General features: G+C 49.2%; 1 protein-coding gene across 7 annotated transcripts in view; it reads left to right on the top strand.

Annotated features, from left to right (window-relative positions):
• Positions 1-25,779, top strand: part of Spf45 (splicing factor 45) — a 207,228-nt gene that overhangs the window by 24,926 nt on the left and 156,523 nt on the right. The gene's annotated exons all lie outside the window — the stretch shown is intronic.

The following is a 25,779-nucleotide window of genomic DNA, read 5'->3' as shown; positions in this document are numbered from 1 at the left end:
TTTTTTATTTTCTTTTCTTTAGAACTTGAAAAATTACCTTTTTTTTTTTTTTTTTTTTTTTTTTTTTTTTTTTTTTTTTTTTTTTTTTTTTTAATAGAATTACTATTATCATCTTTGCTTTCTGACACTTCTCTTTTGGAGAAGTGTCTATCCAAAGAAGCCTGTTTCTGATGATTCCTCAACATATTTCCAAAATGACTCTTATACTTGTCATTAACTCTCTCCATAAGACGACCTGTGTGAAGTTTTTCTGGGTGTTTTTTTTTTTTTTTTTTTCAATGAAATTCGTAAGTTTTTCATACCAACCAATAGCTTCCCTTATTTCTTCCAATGTCGTTTCGTCAGTCTCCCCCCGTCCTCGCCACCACTAGAGCTGTGCTCTTCTTGAATGATGGTCAACTGCATTGCCTCCAACTCCTTCAAGTCTTCAGTCGTAAGCTCCTCCCTGTGCTCCTCGATAAGGTTATGGACGTCAGCCTCATCGATAACAAGCCCCATGGACCTCCCGATTGAAATTATTTCCTCAACATCACCCTCAGGGGCAGGATCATCAACGGCCTCATCTTCGGTTGAGGGATCGAAACCTTCGAAGTCTCGTTCTGCCACAACAGCTGGACACAGTTTCTTCCATGAGGAGTTCAAGGTGCGCCGTGAAACCTCATTCCAAGCTTTGTCGATCATCTTCAGGCATTGATCGATGTCAAAATGCCCCTTCCAAAATTCATGGAGGGTGAGTTGATTGCTTTTGGTCACTTCGAAGCATCTTTTGAACAGATGCTTTGTGTAAAGCTTCTTAAAGTTGGCAATCACTTGCTGGTCCATAGGCTGGCGGAGAGGGGTGGTGTTTGGTGGCAGATAGAGAACCTTGATGAAGGAGAAGTCAGGATGAATGATGTCCTCGAGGCCAGGAGGGTGAGCAGGGGCATTGTCCAGTACCAGGAGGCATTTGAGAGGAAGTGTGTTCTTTTCTAAAAAGTTCTTGACAGCAGGACCTAAGCAGACATTTATCCACTCAATAAATATGGTCCTCGTGACCCATGCCTTGGCATTAGACTTCCAAAATACCGAGAGCCTCTCCTTCGTGATATTTTGTGCCATGAAGGCACGAGGATTCTCTGAGTGGTATACCAGTAGGGGCTTAATTTTTAAGTCCCCACTGGCATTTGCACAAAATGCGAGCGTAAATCTGTCCTTCATTGGTTTATGGCCAGGAAGTTTTTCTTCAACTGTGATATATGTACGGCGGGGCATTTTCTTCCAGAAAAGGCCAGTTTCATCTCGGTTAAACACTTGCTGAGGAATGTAGCCTTCTATGGAAATTAATTTCTCAAACTTCGTGAGGAATTCTTCTGGTGCTTTCTTGTCAGAACTGGCCGCCTCTCCATGCCTGACGACTGAGTGAATACCAGTCCTCTTCCTAAAATGATCAAACCACCCATGAGAAGCCTTGAACTCTTGGGGCTTGCTGCGACGTTCCTTCGTCTCCGCCGTCTCTCTGGGCTTCCACGAGATCGGCAAAGATGGCACTCGCCTTGTGCGAAATTACCAATTGCGTGAGTGTATCACCAGCGATTTCCTTCTCTTTAATCCATAGTAGAAGGAGTCTCTCCCATCTCGTTGTTGATTGAGGTCCTTCCACTGGCAAGGACAGTCATGCCTTTAGAAGACTTACTTGCTTTAATGGTTTCCTTGTTCCTGATAATTGTACCAATCGTAGACTGGTTACGGCCATACATACTAGCGAGGGTAACAATGCGCATGCCTTTTTTGTATTTCTTTAATATCTTCAGCTTCGTTTCCATAGTAATCATCTTCTTACTTCTCCCTTTAACATCACTAGCAATCTTGGGACCCATGGCTAACGAATTAAAGTTAGAATTAAGCACTAAAATGCACAAAAAATACATCGCAAGCACTCACACGAGATCGTCTTTACGAAACGCTCGTGCGATTCTGAACTGAGCGAGCGAATAACAGAGAGAGAGAGGCAGCATCTCTCTCAGGCATTGTGGGAGGGATTTCGGCCAATAGATATCGGCATCTTCGTGACGCCGACCAATAGCAGACCAGCTTCTTAGTGACGTATGAATGTGGTGGTAGGCTAGTGAATCGCACAGTCGTACGCGTAAAAACCGCCAAGTTTGAGTTTTGGAATTCGATGCCATAAGTTGGGGAAAAATGTCGTAATGAGGGGACGAAAAAACATATATTCCACACCGTAACGTGAAAAAAACGTAAGCTGGGGACGCCGTATGCCGGGAGTCTACTGTATATAGCTTACGTCCCCGACGTCACGGCAGAAATTTCAAAACTCGCGCCAATCACCGATTTGATAGCCAGGTGTACCACCTGCGTGCCCTCCAGCGAGGTACCTGGAAGAATTCCATGATTCCTCAGATTTTCCCTGCCGCCGCAACCGGCGACATTGTTGGATATTTCTACTCGCTATTTACCTGATTTATTGCAGTTTACTGTATTTTGGTGATGTACAATAATTTGGTTTTGACTCTCGCTTGTTTGGATTTTCTTTTGGATACTCTTGGATTACTTTCAGATTTTGATATTTTGACCCTTGCTTGTTGATCTCTCATATAAATATTCAAAATGGCCACCCCCCCTTTAACTTTTAGAATGTGTGTGAGTGGGTGTAAGACCCGGCTTGCTAAGGCCTCTATTGATCCCCACTCTCTCTGCGTTAAATGCAGAGGTAAAGTATGTGAGTTGGGTAATCGTTGTGACGAATGCATTCTTTTATTCGAGAGTGAGTGGCTAGAGTTTGACCGCTATACTCGTAAACTTGAGAGACATAGGCTGAGACGAAGTTCTTCTCGTTCTTCCAGAGACTTTTCCTCTTCCCGTGTCACCGAACCTGTTCCTTCCCCTGTAGTGGTAGTTTCAGATCCCACTACTGTTACTGCTAATGAGCCTACGCTAAAGGATATGATGGTGGCTATTCAAGCTCTGGGCGCGAGGGTTTAATCGCTCGATGCGGACAGAACGCAATTGATGTCCGATGTGAAGCAGTTAAAATGTGACAGTGCTAAAAGTGCAGTGAATTTATTTAGTGCAGTGGAGGGTGCGCCTGCTTAGGCCTGTCGTTCTCCCAGTCTTAGACCTCTTCCAAGCTCCTCGACCCCTTGGAGAAGAAATGTCGAACGACGAAAGGAAACGAGAGGCTTTAGCTCCCGAGCAGACATCCCCTCGAGCGTGCCTGTTGACGTCTCACAGGACGTTCGCCCTCACCATAGGAAAGGCGAGGTAAAAGTGGTTTCATCGTACCTAAAAGGGGCTGGCGTCATGCTTCCAGACCAAGTTAAGAGGAAGATGGACAAAGTCGACCAGCGTCCTACCATGACACCACAAGCTCCTGGTTGTAGTCGGTTGTAGTCATTGGAGCAGTCCGGAGCGTTTTCCTTCTTCTAAAGAGAGCTCTCCTGCCAAACGTCCTTCAAGGACATCGGATTCTGTCAAGAAGCGTCCAGCTCTTCCAGTTGCTGGTCAGTTGTATGAACCAGGCATGACCTCAGTTCATGCTCCTCCTCCGCCTTCAGACTGGTTATCGCCCTCTGGACGCTCTGAGCGTTCTTTGATATGCTACAAGAGATGCAACAGAGAGAGACTTCGTTTTTGCAAAGTTACCAATCTGCAGACAATAAAAGAGTAGCATGCCTGGATCCTGAACGTCAGGAAGCTTCTCTTTTGGACGCCAAGCGGCGTAAGGCTATTAGTCGAGAGGTTCTTGGCGACGGACGTCTTTACATCTCCCCCGTTAAATGTCGTGAGACTATTCCTCATAAAGAAAGCGGACATAATCATGACCCCGAACGTCAAGCAACCAAACGTGACGCCAGGCGTCAAGCAGCCAGATGAGACATTGAGCGTCAAGCGGCCAGACGTTACGTCGAGCGTCCAACAGAGCGAGGCGCTGAGCGTCCTACTAATCGTGACGTTGAACGTCCTGCAGGACATGATCTCGAGCGTCCAGCAAAACGTGACGTCGAGCGTCCAGCAAAACGTGACGTCCAGCAAAACGTGACGTCGAGCGTCCAGCAAAACGTGACGTCGAGCGTCCAGCAAAACTAGACGTCGAGCGTCCAGCAAAACGTGACGTCGAGCGTCCAGCAAAACGTGACGTCGAGCGTCCAGCAAAACGTGACGTCGAGCGTCCAGCAAAACGTGACGTCGAGCGTCCAGCAAAACGTGACGTCGAGCGTCCAGCAAAACGTGACGTCGAGCGTCCAGCAAAACGTGACGTCGAGCGTCCAGCAAAACGTGACGTCGAGCGTCCAGCAAAACGTGACGTCGAGCGTCCAGCAAAACGTGACGTCGAGCGTCCAGCAAAACGTGACGTCGAGCGTCCAGCAAAACGTGACGTCGAGCGTCCAGCAAAACGTGACGTCGAGCGTCCAGCAAAACGTGACGTCGAGCGTCCAGCAAAACGTGACGTCGAGCGTCCAGCAAAACGTGACGTCGAGCGTCCAGCAAAACGTGACGTCGAGCGTCCAGCAAAACGTGACGTCGAGCGTCCAGCAAAACTAGACGTCGAGCGTCCAGCAAAACGTGACGTCGAGCGTCCAGCAAAACTAGACGTCGAGCGTCCAGCAAAACTAGACGTCGAGCGTCCAGCAAAACTAGACGTCGAGCGTCCAGCAAAACTAGACGTCGAGCGTCCAGCAAAACTAGACGTCGAGCGTCCAGCAAAACTAGACGTCGAGCGTCCAGCAAAACTAGACGTCGAGCGTCCAGCAAAACTAGACGTCGAGCGTCCAGCAAAACTAGACGTCGAGCGTCCAGCAAAACTAGACGTCGAGCGTCCAGCAAAACTAGACGTCGAGCGTCCAGCAAAACGTGACGTCGAGCGTCCAGCGTCCTGAGCGGCAAGCAGCCAGACACGACGTCAAGCGTCAAACAGAACTTGACATAGAGCGTCGAACAACTTTACGTGATGCCGGGAGTCAAGAAGTGAGGCATGACATTGAGGATGAGAGCCTCGGACTTCCTGATGACACTAGTCAAATCGGTTGTTGAGATCAAGAACACCTTAGTTCCGATCGCGAGCGTTTTACCGAGTGTCAAGCATTAGATCAACAAGGCGACAGAAGAGATGATCTGGGGTCTCTTGAAGTCAGATGTCAGGACCTTTATGAAATGTATCCTGATAAGCACAACGTCGCTACATCCGTTAGGGCTTTGTCAGAGGAAGACATCGATGATCACCTTTCCTCTGTTGAATTTTTTGAGGAGTTATCAGAAGGAGAAGATTTTAAGTCTTTTCGTCCCTTCAGTGGATCTTAAGAAACTCATGAAAGTTTTTAACGATGAGTTTCCAGATTCTTTTGTGCCCGTTGCTCCACGTTCGCCGCCCTCAGAATTCACGCTGGGAAGGCGTCGAAGAAGGTTCTTATTACCAAGATGGTTCTGTCACGGTCATCAAAGAGAGCTCTAAGGATGATGGGAGACTGGATGAAGTCTAAGAAGGACCAAGGAAAGGCGGCTTTCGCTTTTCCTCCGACTAGACTGGCATCTAGATCTAGTATCTGGTACGAGACGGGAGAAGTTCTCGGCTTGGGAGTTCTTGCCTCTGCCCAAGGAGATTTTTCAAGTCTAGTAGACGCTCCCCGTCGGTCGGCCATGAGGAAGACCAAGATTCTCTGGTCAACTTCAGAGTTAGATCATCTTCTCAAAGGCGTCTTTAGAGCCTTGGGGGTGTTCAATTTCCTCGACTGGACTCTGGGAGCCTTTGGGAAGAAGGTTTCTGCCCTTAAAGAGGGTGACACTGCTAGTCTAATCCACATCATGTCCTGTATGGATAAGGCGTTACGAGAAGGATCTAATGAGTTGGCTGCGCTTTTCTCAGCAGGGATCCTTAAGAAAAGAGCTCAATGTGTTTGTTTCTGTCTCTTGGGGTTACTGTACTCCCTTTCAGAAATCAGAATTGCTATATGCACCTCTCTTACTCTCTCTTTCCACAAAAATTGATTTGAGAGATTTCATCCGCGTTAACCCAGAAGGCCACCCAAGATTTGGTTTCAAAGACGGCAAGAAAGGTCCTACCAACTTCCTTCTCTAGCCGCAAGCCAAAGGAAGGGGGGGGGGGGGATGGCGTCCAGTCCTGGACATAAGTGGACTCGACACTTTTGTCCAGAAGACGAAGTTCTCCATGGAGACATCAAAGTCAGTCCTTGCAGTGGTAAGAAAGGGCGACTGGATGGTCTCATTAGACCTCCAGGACGCTTTCTTTCACATCCCCATTCATCCGAGCTTCAAGCATTATGTGAGCTTCGTTTTCAAGGACGAAGTGTTTCAGTTTCGAGCCCTGTGTTTCGGTCTCAACACCGCCCCTCAAATATTCACGAAACTAATGCTCAATGTAGCAAGAATACTGCACTCAAGAGGCATCAGAGCCTCCCTGTATCTAGAAGATTGGCTTTTCAGAGCTCACTCCTACGATCACTGCCTGAAGGATCTTCAGATAACTTTGAGACTAACAGAAGAATTGGGTCTTCTTTTACACAGGGACAAGTCTCTTCTGATACCATCGCAAAAGATACTTTATTTGAGGATGGTGATTCAGAGTAAAGTTTTTCGGGCTTTTCCGTCTCCCTTAAGGACGGAGCAAGCGTTGAAACTGCAATCTTTTCTAAAGAAGCAGAAGTGTTCTGCAAGGAAGTGGATGAGTCTGTTGGGAACCCTCTCCTCGTTGGAACAGTTTGTTTCCCTAGGAAGGCTGAATCTTCTTCCTCTCCTATTCCACCTCAATCATCATTGGAACAAGGAGAAAATTCTAGAGATGATGTGCATTCCCATTACGGAATCCATAAGAAGTTGCCTTCATTGGTGGAACAATCCAGACAGGTTTCAAGAAGGTCACCCCTTAGAACAGAAGAACCCAGAACTTGAGTTGTTTCGATGCCTCGGACTTGGGGTGGGGAGCAACACTGGGCAAGTTGGAAGTTTCGGGGTTGTGGACAGAGGTTCAGAAGAGCTTCCACATCAACCAAAAGGAACTGTTAGCAGTCCTATTGGCCCTCAGAAGCTTCGAAGGGTCAGTTTTGAACAAAGTGGTGCAGGTCAATGCTGACAACACCACAGCATTGGCTTACATTGCCAAGCAAGGCGGAACCCACTCGATGTCCCTTTACGAGACTGCGAGGAATCTTCTCATCTGGGCAAAGGAAAGGAATGTAATCCTTGTAACTAGGTTCATTCAAGGGGAGAAGAACGTGATGGCAGACAGCCTCAGCAGGAGAGGTCAAATTCTGGCCACAGAATGGACACTCCATCAAGAAGTCTACAAGAATCTGTGGCGACTTTGGCGTCGCCCTTGCATAGACCTATTCGCGACCTCAAAGACAAAGAGGCTAGAGACTTATTGCTCCCCAGTACCAGATCTCGAAGCAGTCCACATAGATGCTTTCCTGTTAGACTGGTCCAATCTGGACGTGTATGCTTTTCCACCGTTCAAGATCCTTTACAAAGTGTTACAAAAGTTTGGATCACACGAAGGGACTAGAACGACTCTAGTGGCCCCCTTTTCGCACTCAAGAGAATGGTTCACAGAGGTATTGGAATGGATGGTGGACACTCCAAGAAGCCTTCCATTAAGAGTAGATTTACTCAAACAACCCCACTTTGAAAGGTACCAGTAAAGTCTCCAAACTCTTCATCTAACTGCCTTCAGACTATCAAAAAACTCACAAGAGCTTGAGGTTTTTCGAAGGAGGCAGCTAGAGCTATTGCAAGAGCAAGAAGGACTTCGACCATCAGGGTTTGTCAATCCAAGTGGGAGATTTTTAGAAAATGGTGCAGAGTCAACTCTGTTTCCTCATCTAGTATCTCTATAGCTCAGATTGCTGACTTCCTGTTATACCTTCGAAAGAAGCGCAATTTTTCATCCTCTACCATCAAGGGATACAGGAGTATGTTAACGACTGTTTGTTCCGACACAGATACAAACCTTCGCTATTTATAGGGTATTACTTTCGGCAACGCTGAAAACCAGCCAAGACAATTTTAGTGAGGGATAATTACCCCATTCGCTAGTTAGCGGGAGGGGATTGGGGTAGACTAGCTACCCCGCTCACTCACTGTCGGTTGAGTAACCACTTTTACTTTTGGCTCGGCAGGTCTCTCTCTCCCGTTAAACAAACTGCCTTGACTATTACTTTTCCTTTTTCTCTTGTATGTGTCGGTGTGTATATGGTTATTGTCCCGCTATGCGGACATGTCCAGGGATTGAAGGCCGCAGTTGTGGCACCTTCATGTTGTCCCTGGAGACGGACCCACACCCTTTATACCCGGCTTGCCGGGGAACTCGGTGTTTGCGGGACAACACCTGTTCCGAGTGTAGGGAGTGGCCTGCCTCTCAGTGGGAGAGGTTTGTGCGTAAGAAGAAGAAGAAGTCTAAACGCGAATCTTCGCTTTCGGGGTCTTCCTCGAAATCGAAGAAATCGCGGGCTTCTGCTTCCTCACGCCTAAATCCCTGCCCGAAGCTAATCCTCGACCAGGCCCTTCCGGGGTACGGTCGAGCAGTAGCGCAGGGTTGTGACTCCAGGTCAACCCTGTGGGATAGATGAAGATGGCGGCTCCCCTAGTGAGTGTGCTCCTTCTCTTCCTCCAGGGAGCGCCTGTTCTTTCCCAGACCTTGGGTCTGGTTCCAACGCCGAGGAGTTAGCTAACCCACCAGGGGCGGTGGCAGGGCTCTCTCCAAGGCAAGCTTCCCCTTCGGGCGAACATATTTCTCGTTCGCGAGAGAAGGTTGCCTCTGTGCTTCGGCAATCTCCTTTCGCTTTAGGTTCTCCTCCAGGGGCGGAAAGAGAACGTTGTTATAAGCGTAGTTCTCCTTCGGGCGAACTTTCCTCCCCTGCGGGGGATTTATCTGTTGACCTTAATCAGTCTCCCCATCGGGCGTAGTCTGTTGTACGTTCCTCTCCGGAGGTTTGTTGAGTGGAGGGGTGGGTAACCCCTCTCCACCCTGGGCGTTCTCCTCCTCGGGGTGATCGTGAGCCTTCAGGCTCTCGTCACGTTGATCCTGCGGGGTCTCATGACAGCAGGTGTTCTTTGGGTCTCCGTCGCGCTGAACCTTCGGGCTCTCGCGACTTGAAACCTTTGGGTTTATCTTACGCTGAACCCTCGGGGTCTCGCAACTTGAAACCTTTGGGTTTCTCTTACGCTGAACCCCCGGGCTCTCGCAACTTGAAACCTTTGGGTTTCTCTTACGCTGAACCCTCTGGTTCTCGTAACGACGGTAACGTTGAACCTCTGGGTTCTCGTACCGTCAGTCACGTTGATCCTTTGGGATCTCGTGACAGAGCAACCTCGATCTCTCTTTACGCTGACCCTTCGGGGTCTCGTAACCTGAGTTACGCTGAATCCTTGGGCTCTCGTAACTCTATTTGCGCCAACACTTTGGTGTATCGTGACAGAGAAACTCCGGTTTCTCGTTGCGTTGATCCTTCGGGTTCGCGCAACACAGTCCACGCTGAACTTTCGGGTTCTCATGACCAGAGTCATTCTTTTTATGACAGAGTTTTTAACTCTTGTTGTGTTGATCGTTCGCGCTCACACACTACAAGCTATCGCGAACCTTCGGGTGAGCGTAGCAGTGAGTTCTCTCACCAACCTGAGAGCTCTCGCGCGCACGACCGACTTGGCGCGCACGACCGTCTTGCCACACGCAAATGAAATGTCGATCATGGCACGCGTGTTCATCCTTTGGTGCGCCATATGCACGAACATCCTGTTGCTCGCCAACACACTGCACGCCATGCGCACGAGCAACCTCATGCGCTCCAGGAGCACGAACAACCTGATGCACTCCAGGAGCACGAACAACCTCATGCGCTCCAGGAGCACGAACAACCTGATGCGCTCCAGGAGCACGAACAACCTCATGCGCTCCAGGAGCACGAACAACCTGATGCGCTCCAGGAGCACGAACAATCTCATGCGCTCCAGGAGCGCGAAAAAGGTGTGCGCAATTGGGAAAGGCGCTCCCTTCCACCTACCAACAGTTCGGCGCAAGAGCGCACGACCATCTTAGCGCTCGCATTCAGTCTCTCGAGCCCGTTAGGCCTCGACAGTAACAACAGTCGCCTGTGCGACCGACCCCAGACCCTATCCCTAAGGGTAGGCCTGTGCCGATCTTGCCTGTAGGGAAGCCTCCATCAGACAAGAGGGTTGGGAAACCTGCCCAGGTTCCTAAACCCAGGGAGCAGTCCTTTCCCAAGGACCTTCCCCTTAGTTTCTCAGGAACCCATGACCTCCCCGTGGCTTAGCACCTTATTCAATGTAATGCGCCAAGCCATGAAGGGAGTCGTTCCCGCTTCCAGTCCTTAGGTGATACACCTAGGATTCCCTTGTTGCCTCCTTTCTTCCCAGGGGCCTCTCCTCCCTCCAATCCTAGGAGGAGGTCGGAAGTTCCGGCATAGGCAGGTCCTTCAGGCGAGGGGAGACGATCATCCCCTCGCAAAAGACCTGTGGAGGAGATTAGGCATGAACCTCACGGTAGCCCCCTGCAGTTCAAGACGCCACAGGCCAGGTCAAAGGGGAAAAGGAAAAGAATTCGCCCTTTGCCCCCCAAGGATGATAGGGTTACTTCCTATGGAGACTCCTTTTGTTCTTTACTGGTCGAGATAGTGTCTGAGGAGGCACGACCTGCGACCAGACGGGATTAACCCCGTACGACAATGGATTTACATTCCACCCATAAGCAGATGGAGTCTTTTAGGCCCTTGGGGACAGAGGACCTCCGGCCTCGTAGGAGGGAACCGAAGGATTTTGTTCACCATCCCCAAATCCTTGGCCAGGCTTCCTTCCTCACTGCCTCCCAGGCAACCGGAAGCGAGCACCTCCCCGGTAGTCTCCCTATCCCCAGTCTATACAGTTGACGACTTCGACCCACACCGGGCTCCTATGGATGAGAGCTCGGACGTAGAAAGGCAGAGCGATCTCGAGGACTATGCTCTGCCAGCAGCCGCTAGCCCTAAGCTTACAGAGGATGAGAGGAAGGAGTCGGAACATGCCTTCTGGCAGGTCCTAGCCTGCATCCGTTCCATCAATGGACTTCCAGATCCATCGGCAGCCCCTCTAGATGGGAAAGAAACGGTCCTTGACCAGTTCTATGGCACTCGTAAACCTCATAGGACCAGTGCAGCTTTGCCCTGGTCCAAGGGGTTGATGAGTGCCAAACGGAAGGCAGTGCCCCAGGCAACTGGGTCCACCTCTTCTCTCCGCTCCAACTCGTCCTCCAAGCTCCTACTTCCTCCGTATGTGTTTCAGAGGAGGTACTACGAGATCCTTGGGGAATCTCTCCCAATGCCGCCTCTCGACCACTCTATAGAGGCACTCTCGAAGGCCACCCCCTTCGAGAAACTTATGGGACTTCCAGTCTCCTTTTCGGCCTCTGAAGTCCTAAACCAGGAAAAGGTGGCGAAGTACGTCATGCAGGCTACTTCGTGGCTCGATTTCTGGCTAGGATCCCTAGGACAACTGATGCGGTCTAAAGACCTGTCTCGGGAGTTCTCCAGGAAGTCTTTGGAGAGTTTCCTATTGTCTGGCACTCGGGCCATTCAGTTCCTCTCCCATCAGGTAGTGAAACTTTGGGCCAACACTATCCTGAAGAGGAAAGATGCCGTCATAGGCAAGCTCTATAAACACCTCCCTTAGGCTGAAGTAGCGAGTCTGAGAAATGCTCCTTTCGAGGGCAATTCTTTGTTCCATCCCGAGGATGTCGAACGGGTGGCAGAGAGATGGAGGAAGTCCAGTCAGGACTCCCTCATCCAAAAGGTCTTAACAGCTAGACTTATCCCTCTCAGCCACAGCGGAAAGCGCAGCATAACCCCGCAGCCGGAAAGGGCTAGAGACCCAAAAGAGCAGGGTAAAAAGGGTGCAAAGCAGTCCTTTCACCGCAAAAAGTCCTCTCTTGGAGGAAAGGGTAAGAAGGAATCTGGCCGAGGCCGGTCCCAATAAGACAGGCAATCTTCCCATTTGCCAACCTGTGGGGGGAGCCTGCAAAGCCGCTGGCAGAGGTGGCTTCACTACGGGGCCGATCCCTGGACGGTCGAGGTGATTCATTCAGGGTATCGTATCCCGTTCACGCTCTCTCCCTCCACTGACTCGATTGCCGATTCCATTGAACTCCTGTGCGAAGGGATCCGCACAGGAGTTTGCCCTCAGGGCAGAAGTCTAGTCCATTTTGGAGAAGGACGCTCTCCAGGAGGCCCTCGATGGGTCCCCTGGCTTCTACAGTCGACTCTTTCTTGTGAAAAAGGCGTCTGGAGGCTGGAGACCAGTCATCGACCTCTCGGCCCTGAACAGGTTTGTCGAACAGACACCTTTCAGGATGGAGACGGCCGACACAGTCAGACAAGCGATAAGAACCCAAGACTTCATGTGCACTCTAGATTTGAGGGACGCTTACTTCCAGATCCCAATTCACCCGTCTTCCAGGAAGTATCTGAGATTCATGTTCAATCGGAAGCATTACCATTTCAGGGTGCTGTGTTTCGGTCTTTCCACAACACCCCAGGTATTCACGAGAGTATTCGCCCTAGTATCATCTTGGGCTCACAGAGTCGGCATCCGTCTCCTAAGATACTTGGACGCCTGGGTGATTCTGGCAGACTCGGAGGCAGCCCTTCTACGCCACAGAGACGAGCTTCTAAGCTTTTGCCAGGATCTGGGGATCGTGGTAAACCTCGAGAGGTCTCAACTGCTCCCCTCTCAAGAACTGGTATACCTAGGCATGCGATTAGACACCCTAAGGCACAAAGCGTTTCCATCAGACGAAAGGTTCCAAAGACTGAGGGAGATAGCACAGGTCTTCCTCAGTCGGGAAGAGCTCCCGGCGCAGTATTGGCTTCGCCTTCTTGGTCGCCTCTCTTCCCTGACGCGACTGGTCCCCAACAATCGCCTCAGAATGAGATCCCTCCAGTGGCGACTAAAATCCCAGTGGAACCAACACTCTGATTCCCAGGATCACCTAGTCCGCATAGGGCTAGAGGAACAGTCGGACCTCAGGAGGTGGCTGGCGGAGCCGAACCTCTGCCAAGGGGTCGATCTTCTCATCTCTCCCCCGGAATTGATGCGTTTTTCGGATGCATCAAAAAAAGGGTGGGGGGCTCATGTGCTGCACCATTATATCTACGCCCAATGGTCCGAATCAGAAAGGTACCAGCACATAAATCTCAGAGATGAGGGCAACCTTTCTGGCCCTCAAAGAGTTCCACCAGGTCCTGGGGGGCTCTCAGTGGTGCTGATGAGCGACAACACCACGGTAATAGTTTATCTAAGCAAACAGGGCGGTACCTTTTCGCAGCAGCTGTGCCATCTTGCAGTAGAGATACTCAGATGGGCAGAGGACAACTCGGTGACTCTTATCAGCTCGCATCATTCCGGGCAAGCGGAACGTGCTAGCAGACAAGCTGAGCAGAGCGACTCAGATAGTTGGCACAGACTGTGGATCTGAATTTCAGGCTCCCGTTGTACTGCTCCCCAGTCCCGGATCCCCAAGCTCTTTGGCAAGATGCTTTTCAACAACGGTGGATAAACCTGGACGCTTACGCGTTTCCCCCGTTCTGTCTGATGAGAAAAGTCCTCAACCAGGTACGAGCAAGCAACAACTTGCAAATGACCCTCATAGCTCTGCTATGGCATCACGCAGAATGGTTCCTGGACCTTCTGTCTTCACGGAGATCCCTAGGGAGCTTCCTCCACAGCACGACCTCCTCAAACACCCACATGCTAACATCTTCAACAGAGCCGTAACCTCGCTTCGACTTCACGCCTGGAGACTATCCAGCACCTCCTCACACATAGAGGCTTTTTGCAACTGGTTGCGAAAAGAATGGCTGGACACCTCAGGAGATCCACAGAGGCAGTCTACAGGCAAAGTGGTCAGTTTTCTGTGGTTGGTGTCGTGGAAGGGGTATCTCTCCCCTCGATGCCTCTGTTCCAACTATAGCGGAGTTTCTTGTATACCTTAGGGAAGAAATGCTCCTCTCGGTCTCGGCAGTCAAAGGCTACCGCTCAGCCTTGAGTCTCGCCTTTAGACTAAAAGGAGTCTATATTTCCTCCTCATTGGAACTTTTTCTCATACGCAGCTATGAGCTTACTTGTCCCCAGGCAGAGCTAAGACTTTTCCCTAGGAACGTGGTTCAGGTCCTCAGGTGTCTGAAGGGCTTCCCCTATGAACCACTACGCCAGGCCTCAGATCGCCACCTCACGTGGAAGACGGTGTTCCTGCTCGCTCTGACTTCATGGTCTATCTGCTGATGTCTCCCACTCTAGGAGATGGGGGGAAGTAATCCTCAACTACGTCCCTGAGTTTGTAGCCAAGACTCAAAATCCGGGTGTGCCGGACTCCAGGTTCGGCCCATTTCGGAAAGAGAGTCTTCGTTCTGTAACCGAAGATCCAGACCAACTGTTACTATGTCCAGTAAGGAGCCTGAGTTGTTACTTAAAAAGAACAGCAAATGCTCGCCCCCGTGTACGAGCACTTTTTGTCAGCACGGAGAAAGTCAAGAGGAGGGTCACAAGGAATACTATTTCCTCCTGGATAAGGAAAGTAATAGAATACGCTCTATATCCAGATCCTCCACGGTCCAACCGACCCAGAGCTCATGACATCAGAGGTATTGTACCATCTCTGGTGTTCAAGAAGAATTTTTCTGTGGCACAGGTATTGCAAGCTGGACTGTGGAAGCGTCGGACGACCTTCACAGCCCACTACCTGAAAGACGTAACCAACAGGAGCATGGAAACCTTCTCCATTGGTCCTGTGGTGGCCACACAACAAGTGATCTAATGCCTCAGGCTCCTTGATGGACAAGTAGCAGAGGGTTGAGGGCTGAGGTTACCCGAGTTAGTCTAGAATGAACGAAAAGAATGTCTGGCTCACTTCTTTCTTTCTCCTTCTCCCCCCCCTGGGGAAATAGCTCCGCAAGACCGAAGCATAGCTGACCTCACCCCTCTGCAGGTAAGAATCATTTCCCTTGTGCATCCTGAGTATGAATGAATACTTTGTTACGTCACCAATACATCTTGAGGGAGGGTATTGGATGTGTCTTAGAATCCTCGAGTTCCAACGTACTGTAAAGACAAGCCACGAGTCTCTCTCACACAAGCTTCTGCAGGCCGCTGTCAGTGAGTTACCTTGTAACTACTTTGATTTTAGCGAGGGTAGGGTTCCTACTAATTAGATCAAAATCAGTTAGAAGGAACCCTGGGTTATGACCAAGGCCAGTTGGTAGAACTTCCTACCTCCTAAGAGTAAGTCACCCTATAAATAGCGAAGGTTTGTATCTGTGTCGGAACAAATAACAAATTTGGAAATAATTTCTATTTTTACTAACATACAAACCTGGAGCTATTTATACAAATTGGCCTGCCACCCTGTCCCCCTAGAAGTCCTGCCAGAAAGCAAGAGTGGTTACTCAACCGACAGGTGTGAGTGAGCGGGGTAGCTAGTCTACCCCAACCCCCTCCCGCTAACTAGCGGATGGGGTAATTATCCCTCACTAAAATTGTCTTGGCTGGTTTTCAGGGTTGCCAAAAGTAATACCCTATAAATTGCTCCAGGTTTGTACGTTAGGAAAAATACAAATTATTTCCAAATTTGTTATATTCAGTCACAGAAACTTGGACCTTTCGAATGATAAAGACTTGCAGGAACTTCTCAAATCGTTTGAAACATCAAAGCAAAGGCACCAGGATTCACCAGCTTGGAATCTGGATATAGTCTTGAAGTTCCTTATGAGTGACAGGTTTGAGCCCTTGCATTCAACTTCCTTTAAGGATCTCATGGTGAAGACACTATTTTTGGTTAGTCTGGCAACGGCTAAAAGAGTGTGAAATCCATGCATTTAGTAAAAACGTTGGCTTTCGAAATAACAAAGCTATCTGCTCATTGCAGTTAGGCTTTCTCGCCAAGAATGAACGCCCTTCTCAACCTTGGCCCAAGGCTTTTGAAGTTCCGAATCTTTTGGATGTGGTTGGCGAGGAGTTGGAGAGAGTCCTGTGCCCAGTAAGAGCCCTGAAGTTCTACCTGGACAGAACGAAAGAGTTGCGAAGCAAGTCGGAAGCTCTTTGGTGCTCGATCAAGAAGCCCTCGTTACAGATGTCAAAGAATGCCCTTTCATTCTTCATCAGACTTTTAATAAGAGAGGCTCATGCACATTGCAGTGAGGCAGACCTAAAGTTTTTAAAGGTCAAGACGCATGAAGTTAGAGCTGTAGCAACTTCAGTGGCCTTCAAGCAGAATAGATCGTTGCAGAGCATTATGGACACAACCTTTTGGAGTAAATCTGTGTTCGCTTCACTCTATTTGAAACGTGTCCAGACTCTTTATGAGGACTGCTACACTCTGGGACCATTCGTAGCAGCGAGTGCAGTAGTGGGGGAAGGATCCACTGCTACATTCCCATAATCCTAATACCCTTTACTTTTCTTGGAACTTTTATTTGTTTTTATGGTTGTTTGTGGAGATCGCGACAGTCTTCCGCAATCATTGATTTTTGTCAGGTGGTCAATTTGTTCCTTGAGAGCGCCCGGAACTGGGTATTGGAGGAGGTCCTGTCACATAGAGGCATGTACACCGATTTGACAGCTCCTAGAGGTCTTCAGCTCCCTGGGAGGATCGCTGGATTTCACAAGGAAAGTGGACATAATGAGGCAGAGAATCATTGAAGTCTGCTTCCTTATCAGGTACGAACCCTTAAGCTTGTTTTATCAACTCAAGTAGAATTCCAACAATATTGGATGTCTCTGACCCTCCACCAAAGGTGTTAATCAGCTATATATATAACTACTGGGTAAGTTATATGTTTAAATATGATATTTTCATTATAAGAAAAATTTTTGAACATACAGTACTTACCGGTAGTTATATATAATTTAATTCCCACCTTCCTCCCCTCTAGAGAGTATGGGCATGGAAGATCTGAGGAAGCATAGAATGGTTCCAGGTACTTCGCTGGAGGGCGCGCAGGTGGTACACGTGGCTATCCAATCGGCGATTGGCGCGAGTTTTGGAATTTCTGCCGTGATGTCAGGGACGTAAGCTATATACAGTATATAACTACTGGGTTAGTATGTTAAAAAATTTATTTTATAATGAAAATATCATTTTTCAGGTTCCCCATGTTCACCGACCACGGCTCTTCCTACAGACATGGCTCAGGTTGTTCATCCTCTTCCAGTGTCGTCTGCTGTTGCCTCGACCAACGTTCCAGCGCCTCGGAAGGGGCACAAGAAGAGGAAGCTGGGCGGTATTCCTCTCTCCTCCTCTTCATCTTCATCTTCTAACTCTTGACTTTTCTCCCCCAGGGAAAAGAGGAAGGGAAAGAAGAGGAAAGCAAAGAGGGCCAGGAAGGCCAGTCGCAGTCGAAGGGACATGGCGCCCCCGAGACACCTCTTCTCCTCCGGAGAATGAGGGCGATATGCGAGATTCCCATGTTCCCTGCACTAGTGGGATTGTTCATGGCGAATCTCGCAAGGCCTCCATGCACGACGACCGCGCTCGAGGGCGTAGGTATCGTCTTCCAGAGCATGGTGACGGGGTCCTCGGGCCCCTGATCTGCTCAGACTCGAATTGAACCGCTCTTGAGCGGGAAAAGGAGAGTTTTGGCTTCGGCATAAGAAATCTCGGCTGTAGTCTTGTGAAGAATCCGTGGTACGCACGACTACCTCCACGGGGGTAGCCACGCGTACCGACTCAATGACTCGTGTCGCGTGTGCAGGGAGCAGGCCCAGACAGTCGCGCACTCGGGCCTGGCATGAACCACCTCGCGGCTCAGCCCGCGGCATGGGGGCCAGTCGTGCATGACCAGGCTATCTCTTGCGCATACCAGCTGCGCGAGATGCAGCCAACCCCCATGCTTTCTGGCCATGTAACAGGTGAGGCAGCGCGCACCACTCGCGCGACTAACCTGTCTACACCTCCTGGTGTGAGCGCTGCAGTTCCCAGCGACCCCGCTTGCGCTTGAGCTCCTTCGGGAGCTTCGTGGGAACCTCAATGCATTCTGTCAGGGATGAAGCCTGCCAGGGTCCTTCCTTGACTCCTGAATACACGCCTGGTTCGGTCCTAGGACCAGAGCAAGGGTATTCATGGGGGATGTCATCACCCGTGCAGCATGTCGTTTTCCCTACACCTACGAATGTAGCGGGACCGAGGGATCAGCCACTTCCACAGCCTTCACTGGCCGTGGAGACGGAAGATCCCAAGGTGGAGTCGCAGTTTCTAGAGGTCATTAACCCTATGAGTGTGATTAATGGCCTCAGGGCTCCTCCTGAGGTAGTGTCTGATGTAAGTGTATAGCCTTGGAGATCTTATGGGGAGCTCCCGAAGGCAATTCACGGCCCCTCACACTACCCTGGTTGAGACAGGCTGCTCGAGCATTGGAACGAGTGAGTGACCAGATCGTAGGGCCTGGTGACTCGCTTAGGAGCCAAGATTCGAACAAGCTTCTCCCTCAACCACTCAAGCGACAGAAGAGGTACTATGTCACAGTGTCTTCTGTGTCTTGTCCTCTCCCTCTCGACCCCGCGGTCGGAGCGCTTGTTGGAGGCTTCTCGGTCGAGAGCTTGAAATCCTAGAGAGTGGCCTTCTCGGCCTCTAAGATTTCAACTATGGAGTCCATATCTGTAGCTGCTCTCAAGGCGTCTTCGTGGCTCGACCACCGGTGTGGTACGGCCACAGTGTTCGCGCAGGACACCAAGCTCGCTACCTCCGAACACATGGAGCAGTACAGGAATCTGGCTTTGTCTGGTGGGAAAGCTGTTGCTTTTCTCTTGGACCAGCTTATTACCCAGTATGCCAATCAGATCCTCAAAAAACGCTAGGCAGTAGCTGCTCGTTTGGTGAGACAGATTGGTTCAGGAGAGGCCCTGGCACTCGGGAACACTCATGTTAGGGCTACAACTTCTCTCTTTCCACCAGAGAAAGTTCGGGCCGCGTGGGATAAATGGTGCCTCGACTCGAAGGACTCCATTATCCACCAGGCGCAAGCTGTGAGTTTCAAGGGACCTGGTCCCGCGAAACCGTCCGCAGCCAGGCCAAGTCAGGCCAAGCCCACGGGAAGTAGCAAGGGTACCACTGGTCGTGCTCCTGCTGCTGCTGTGCATCCGAGGCCTGCTCCTGTTCAGAAGGATTCTGCCCCCAAACAGACCTTTCAGCCTCCCTTCAGAGCTCCACGTCGGGGAAAGAAGAGGGGCAAGCAAGGGAAAGGGAAATGCTGAGATTGGCTTTCCCCTTCCCATGCTGCCTAGGGTAGGGGGATGCCTTTCGCGCCATCGGGCTATGTGGCAACACCTTGGGGCAGAGGAATGGGTAGTGTCGACCCTTCGCGAAGGGTACAAGCTCCCATTCCTGCTTCATCGGCCCCTTTATCCTCCACTCCAATAGTGTTCCACACATACTCTCCAACATCCCTGAAGTCTCTGTCATTGGAGGCAGAGGTCCAGGAATTGTTGGGGAAGGATGCGCTAGAAGTCGTACACGGTGAGTCACCAGAATCATTGACCTTTCGCCATTGAACAAGTTTGTTCAGCAAACCGCGTTCAAGATGCTAACAGCTCGCACTGTGCTGTTAGCCATCAGGCTTTCGATAGACTTGAAGGTCGCGTACTTTCAAGTACCAGTTCATCGGTCGTCTAGAAAGTACCTCCGATTCACCTTCCAGGACACGGTGTACCAGTACAAAGTCCTGCGCTTCGGACTGTGCACCGCTCCCCAAGTGCTCACACGAGTATTCACAACGGTAGCAGCTTGGGCCCACTCGAGGGGCATCCGCCTACTGTTGTACTTCAACGACTGGCTGATTCTCGCTCCCTCGCAGGAGCAGTTGATTCAGGATCGAGACTCGCTTCTGGCAGTTTGTTGCGATCTGGGCATCGTGGTGAACTGCGAGAAGTCGAACCTCATTCCCAAGCAGAAGGTGTATCTGGGAATGCTGATCGATTCAGCATTCCAGCCCTCCAGTGGCAAGCTCTTCTAGGTCACCTTTCCTCGCTGGAGAAGCTCGTTCCTTTCGGGCGGATCCATCTCTGCTCCCTTCAGTAGTGTCTGAAAGAACAGTGGTCGGCAGCCACCGATCCTCCCTCTCGTCCGGTCCTCATAGAACGCGAGGTAAGGGAGGATCTCCTTTGGTGGCTAAATGAGGAGAACCTCATGAGAGGGTTTTCTCATAAACCCTCCTCCACCTTAGTTCCGTCTGTTCACAGACGCATCCACGGAAGGTTGGGGTGCACACCTGGAGGACTTGGTCGTGTCAGGTGTGTGGTCAGAAGAGAAGAAACGCCTTCACGTCAACGTGCTGGAAATTATGGCAGTCTCGAGAGCACTCTTTCATTTCCAGGCCTGTTGGAGAGAACACTTGGTAGTGCTGATGAGCGACAACACGTCCGTGGTCGCGCACGTCAACAAGCAAGGTGGCTCACTCTCACGTCCCTTGCAGGAGTTGACGAGCAGGTGTTTCTGTGGGCAGAGAGTCAACACGTAACCTTGTCAGCCAGGTACATTCCAGGCAAGAGAAGTGTTCGGGCAGACGCCTTAAGTCGCAGAAACTAGGTAATAGGGGCAGAATGGTCTCTTCACCCTTGGGTCGCGAGTCGAGTACTCAACCTCTGGGGAGAACCATGCATCGACGTTTTGCAACACGGCACAACGCCAGGCTTGCCGTGTTTTGCTCTCCAGTACTAGATCCCACGGCTGCGTTCGATGGAGTACTGCAACATCCTTGGGATCTACTGGATTGCTACACGTTTCCCCCCCTTTTTGCTTGCTTCGCGCTGTCCTGTACCAGGTCTTAGTAACTCCAGGACTCGGGATGACTCTCATTGCTCCACTATGGTCACACATGGAGTGGTTTCCCGATCTGTTGTCGCTCCTGGTCGAGGCACCGAGAGAGCTACCACACTGGCCCAATCTCCTTTGGCAACCCTTGTCGAACAGTTACCACCAGGCGGTGCAGTTGCTCAGACTTCACGCGTGGAGACTATCCAGCATCTCTTCAGAAAGCGAGGCTTTTCGCGGCTGGCTGCGAGAGAGATGTCAGGGTACCTTAGAAGATCCTCCTCCTCAGTCTACCAGGGGAAGTGGTTGGTCTTCTGTGATTGGTGTAGTGGAAGGGGTATCTCTCCAGTCGGAGCCTCTCTAACTCAGATCGCAGACTTCCTAGTCTTTCTTCGCAGATATAAACTTCTTTTGGTTTCTGCCATTAAAGGGTACAGGTCTGCCCTTGCAATGGTGTTCTGTCTGAAGGGCATAGATATCTCCAACCCCCTGGGGATTTCTATGTTCGTTAAGAGCTTTGAACAGTCGTGTCCCCGGAGGGAACTTAAGAGTTCCCCAGTCGGATGTCACCTTAATTCTCGGGTCTCTTACTCGTGCTCTGTATGAACCCTTGAGCCGTGCCTCAAATAGGCACTTGACCTTTAAGACTGTTTTTTCTGCTAGCCTTAGCATCGGCAGAGAGAGTCGGGAAGTTACACAGCCTCTCTTGTAATGTCACTCACGCAGAGGGTTGGAAGGAGATATCCCTGAGTTTTGTGCCAAAGTTTGTGGCCAATACTCAGAACCCAGCGATCCACGATCCCATTTTCGAGGACTTCACAATTCCTTCCTTACCGGATGTGGTGGTTCAGGTGAGAGGCTTCTCTGTCCCATCAGGTGTCTCTGGCGCTATCTTAAATGAACTCGGCATCTCAGACCTGAATGTCGACAATGTCGTTGGCACCAGCAGAACCAAGAGGGAGGTGTCGAGGAACACTATATCTTTCTGGGTCCGTGAAACCATCTGCAAGGCGTATGAGACTTCCTCAAGAGTCCAAGCACCAGCGAGGGTTAAAACTCACGAGATCAGGGGCATTGCCCCCACACTCACTTTCAAGAGAAATCTTGCAGTGGGCCAAGTGCTGAAGGCTGGCGTTGGGAAATGCCAGACCACCTTTTCAGCCTTTTACTTGAAGGAGTTTATGCACAAGTCCTTGGACACCTTTGTTCTTGGCCCTGTGGTAGCACCTCAAGCTATTGTCTGACCTTTCCAGTGCCTCCGGGACAGAGAAGTCTCTTGTCTTGATTTTATGGTATGTTAGGCAGTGTGAAAGCAGTCTGCAGGTGACCTGCCTTTCTCTCTGTCTCCTCCCTTGGAGTTCCATACATCAAGACAAGTCTTCCCAAGTAAGATTGCTAGAGTTTGTTTAAAAGTATTCTCCCCCCATCTTCTGCTAGGCAGGGAAGACACTGGATTTATAAACCCTTTGCCTTTTGGTTTTGGACTTTCATCCAGTCACTGTGACTCTAGGGTCGAGTGTCTCTTATGTTCACGCTCTCTGGTCGCGCAATGCTCTTACATATCGCGCGGCGTCTCTGTCTCTCAGACCCCACCATCATCATGTCGGGTCAAGAGACAGGGGTAGGTGGATTTAGTCCTTTGCTCTCATTGGAGACCAGGTCTATATCCGGGCAGTTAGCTGTCCACAAGCAGCAAAGGCAGACCTCCCACCAAGCAGTGAGTCGTCTTATATTGAATGATGACGAGGTTTGTATATCGCGTCGGAACAAGTGACGATTTGTCCTAAATTGCATTTTTCCTAGCTATACAAACCCGTAATCATTTAATATAAATGCCCGCCTCTACCACCCCTCTCGTGTTCCACAATGAGCCTAAAGTGTTTGAATGAGGAAAGTGGGCTGGCGGTGGAGGGGTGTGGAGCTAGGCTCCGTCCCATGCCGCCAGCCAACCAATCGGCACAACTTCTGGTTTTCTTTCTCTTCGGCTGTTTCAGCTGAGCTGAAGCGAATTCCTATATAAAATGATTACGGGTTTGTATGGCTAGGAAAAATACAATTTAGTACAAATTGTCATATTTGGAGATAATTTGTATTTTTTTCCTAAGGATACAAACCTTTTGCTAATTATGTAAACTTACCTGGCAACCCTATCCCCCTTGAAGTCCTACCTCCAAACAAACTCAGCTAAATCACAGGTGTGTTAATAGGAGTGGTAGGAAGCTATCCCTCCTAAACCCACTAACTAGCGGAATGGGTAGTTAACCCCCGCTAAATTTTAATGGCTCGTCCTTTCAGCTTTGCCAAAAGTTATATCCCTAATAAATAGCTAAAGGTTTGTATCATTAGGAAAAATGCAAATTATCTACGTATTTGTCATATTTCAAGAATTTGATGCTGCTTTAAAACAAATGCACCAAGGGAAGGCCGTGGGACCGTACAACCGTACAACGTTCCCTCTGAATTCCTGACCCACTGTGGTTTAGTCCTGAAGACGTGTCTCCACACCCTCATACTAAAAATGTGGGAGAAAAAGCAGACCCTCAATGATTGGAAAGACGCACTCCTTGTCACCATCTTCAAAAAAGATGATGGAAGAGAATGTGGCAATTATAGAGGGATATCCTTGCTATCAATTGCAGGGAAGGTCTTGGCAAGGATCCTACTAAATAGATTACAAAATGTAGCAGAAACAATCCTGCCAGAATCTCAGTGTGGTTTCCATCCATCTAGAGGAACCATAGACATGATTTTCTTTGCTCGCCAACTACAGGAAAAATAAAAAAAAATGAGCAGCAAAAACCCATATTTCTAATTTTGTACAACCTCAAAAAAGTATACTACAGCATACCAAGAACAGCCATGTGGTTTGTCTTCAATCGCTTCGGAATCCCTGATCCTTTTGTTGACATGATTAGAGTCCTGCATGATGGGATAACAGCTGAAGTAAACCACCAAAGCAACCTGTCGGCCCCCTTCCCAATCACATGTCGACTAAAACAAGGATGTGTGTTGGCTCTGACCCTTTTCTCTATATACTTGGCTGCCATGCTATATGAAGTACCCCACAACAACTTAGGTGTTGAGATAAAAGTACAGATTAGATGGAGGAATTTTCAAACTGGCCTGAGTCAAATCCCAGTGCAACATAAACACATCAATGTGACAGAACTACAGTATGCAAATGACAATGCTGCCGCAGTTCACACCCAAGAACAACTCGGGAATCGGTATATAATTTCCATGCTGCCTACACGTGTTTTGGCCTAACAGTTAACAAGGCCAAAACTAAGATATTGGCCCAGCCAATACCAGGGGAAAATCCACCAGTAACTAATATTACCATGGATGGAACCACCATTGAATGCATCGAACACTTCCCATACCTGGGAAGCATCCTTTCCACCCAGAGCACCTCCTTCAAAGAGATTGAAAACAGGTTACAAGCTGGCCACACTGCATTTGGAAGACTGTCCACAAGGGTGTTCATGAACAAAGACCTAACCACCTATACAAAGGTGATGGTATATAACATCATTATAGCATCTATCCTGTTATATGCATGTGAGACTTGGACCCTTTATAGTAGGGACTTCAAAAACTGAAACAATTCCACCAGAAAAAACTGAGAACAATAATGAAAATAAATTGAATGACTGTGTCCAATACAGCAGTCCTTGAAAGAGCCAACGTCACCAGCATCGAGGCCATGATCATGAAACACCGCCTAAGATGGTCTGGCTATGTGATGTGCATGGAAGACACAAGACTACCAAAGCAAATACTCTTCAGTGAGTTAAATACAGGCGATCGCAATAAAGGCTGCCTATGCTTAGATTTAAAGACCAACTCAAGAAATCCTTCAAGGAAGCTAACATAAACCCCAACACCTTCGAAGCTTCAGTAAGTAACTGGAACAAGTGGAGAGGCAAAGTTAAATTGGGCACAGACCTCTTTGAAGAGAATAGAAGAGCCAACTTGTATTTATTGTCCCCATTCTCCCAATGTGAGGTCAGGCAATGACTAAGTTAAGTGAGAAGCTTAGCTCCAATTTTACACTTTCCTGGGCAAATTGCATTGCTAAATTTTACACCCAGCACCAATAGCCCAGGCAGTCATCCTATAAGGATAACAAGGTGTCAGGGTGCCTTCTAAACAGCTTGTAAGTAGCACAGAATGTCACCCTGGGACAGTCACTAGTCAGTTGGTTTTAGGACTTCCACCCACCATAGAGTGAGTCTCCTACGTAAAGAGCTTAGTGCCGGAACAAATGTCAAATTTGGAATAATTTGTATTTTTCCTAACTGTACAAACCTGAAGCTCTTTACACATACTGGTCCCGCCATTACCTTCCCCTGGGAAGTCCTGCCACAATTGCGAAGTAACTAGTGCTGGTTTGAGCTGGGTGGTTCGTCGTTACACCTTACAAAAGCTTTAACGGCTAGTTTCAGCTATTGCTGAAATAATACTCCTACATAAATAGTACCAGGTTTTTATAGTTGGGAAAAGTACAAATTATTCCAGTTTTGTCATTTTATCCACCATTAGCTAACCCTCAGAAGAACAAGTGAGTTGGATAGCTGTGCTTGTCCCTGCTACCACTGGTTAATAACCTGACCATTTTTTACACTGCATTAAAAGTTTCAAATCTGTATACCAGCTTTTGCTGATTTCTTCTATTGTAAAGAACTACAGGTTTGTATTGATGGGGAAAATACTAATTACCTCCAAATTTGTGATATATCCTTGTCATGCAAATCTGAGTACTTTTCTCAAACTTTCCCACCATCATCTACCCCTTAAAAGTCCCTACCACAATCAAAGTGAGTGCTTGGTGAGCGAGCAGGGTGCAGGGCTTCCCCACTCCCAGCTGGTAACTACTGGCTACCTGTTTACACTTTATGATAAAAGCTTAACTGCTGAATACTCCAGCTTTGCTGATATAAGTCCTATGTAAAAGAAAGACTCAGGTTTGTATGGTTAGAAAAAAT

The sequence above is a fragment of the Palaemon carinicauda genome, chromosome 30, assembly GCF_036898095.1.
Source record: "Palaemon carinicauda isolate YSFRI2023 chromosome 30, ASM3689809v2, whole genome shotgun sequence".
NCBI lineage: Eukaryota > Metazoa > Arthropoda > Malacostraca > Decapoda > Palaemonidae > Palaemon > Palaemon carinicauda.
Note: the sequence above shows the minus strand (reverse complement) of the source record. Positions and strands in the feature narration are given on the sequence as shown.